This window comes from Gekko japonicus, unplaced genomic scaffold (assembly GCF_001447785.1).
Source record: "Gekko japonicus isolate JY-2015 unplaced genomic scaffold, Gekko_japonicus_V1.1 scaffold1291, whole genome shotgun sequence".
Classification (NCBI taxonomy): Eukaryota; Metazoa; Chordata; class Lepidosauria; order Squamata; family Gekkonidae; genus Gekko; species Gekko japonicus.
Window position 1 is genome coordinate 502,822 of NW_015172043.1, and position 1,610 is coordinate 504,431.

A 1,610-nucleotide genomic window follows, 5' to 3' on the forward strand; every position below is an offset into this window, starting at 1 on the left:
CTACCCAAAGGTGTCTCAGAGTGGCTTACAAACTCCTTTCCCTTCCCCTTCCCACAACAGACACCCTGTGAGGTAGGTGGGGCTGAGAGAACTGACAGAAACTGCACTTTTTCAAGAAAAGTTGTGCCAGAATTATGGCTTGCCCAAGGTCATCCAGCCAGGTGCAAGTGGAGGAGTGGGGAATCAAACCCGGTTCTCCCAGATTGGAGTCCACACTTGCCCAGTATAATTAACTTTTTATGCACTATTAGAAATGTACTGAAGCTGTGTGGACTGCATAGGTGATCCTGGTCCAAGATGGACAGACAAAGACTGCTGGAGAAATATCTGGTGCAATTTGAAGGTATACGCAGACTGCATCCCAAGGTCTTGTGTACATCTGTTCACTGAATGAACATCTGTTCTTGCTGGAAACTGCTGTCTGATCACACCATCATTTTTTTAAAACTAAAACCAGCTGCATTTTTAATGAACCTCTATCTTACATTTAGGTAGCTTATACTGCAAACACTTTTTCCTATTATATTAAGAGTCTGAAGTATTTTATATCTGGTATTTAAAATATGTTGATATACTATTCACTTTTATCATAGTGATTTGTCATGATTTACTGGACATGTTATGTTTGGAAAAACGAATATCAGTGTATTTGAAAGAAAAATAAAACATTTTGGATACAGTTCTGGATATTTTGTTGTGTTGACTCATGCTATATTGCTAGAGATGTAACTGGAGAATCTAACAGTCAGCAAAATCAAATGAAAGCTTGCACAATTAGGCTTTCATAGCATTTCCCCCCATTTCTTTTTTTGGGAGAATTAAAAATACCAGGACAGCTGTGGAAAACCTCTCTTAAATTAAATTTCGAAGCTGCACTTCAACTTTGTGTAAAGTTTAACAAACGGACTGGGCAATTAGCTGAGATGAACATGGTAAGTTCTTTTAGTGCTTTTTAAGGTTAAATCTATTGCCTTGAATTGTGCCCAGAATACAATCCGAAGCCAGTGTATATACAAGAACACTGGGATATTGTGCTTGTGGTGACTGGCCCTAGTTATGAAGTGGTATGTTATACTCCATGTTTGCTGAAATATCCAGTTAGTCTCTAAGTATAGTTCCATGTCTCCTGAAGAAATCCTCACTGTACTCAGTTGATCTGAAAAATGATCAGATGGTAGCAAATATCCCCTTTCACGGCATGACACTTAAGTGAATGATTATTGTGCAACTCCAGACTCTCTTGGATGAAATGGATTATTTAGAAACAGTTCAGTATAGTTTCTGACATGGCTTTGGATCTCATACTGCCTTAGGCTTGAAGGCTGCATCCACATGGGGATTTTCCCCACAAGGAAAGCAGGAAACCCCTAAATCAAAAGAGAACATGCACACACACACTGTTGCTTGGGACTTTCCATTCTGTTTTTTCTCCAGTTCAAAAAGGAATGTTGGGAGTGGCCATTGTAGAGTGTCTGCAGATACTCCTTTCATTAGCACTTCATGGAAGGAGCGTGGAGCTAAGCCGCATTTTCAGAATTGAGACAGCTTGCTGCCGTGTACCATTCTCATCTCTTTAGCTCTTTAAAGGGATTTTTCCTATTTCTCTGACA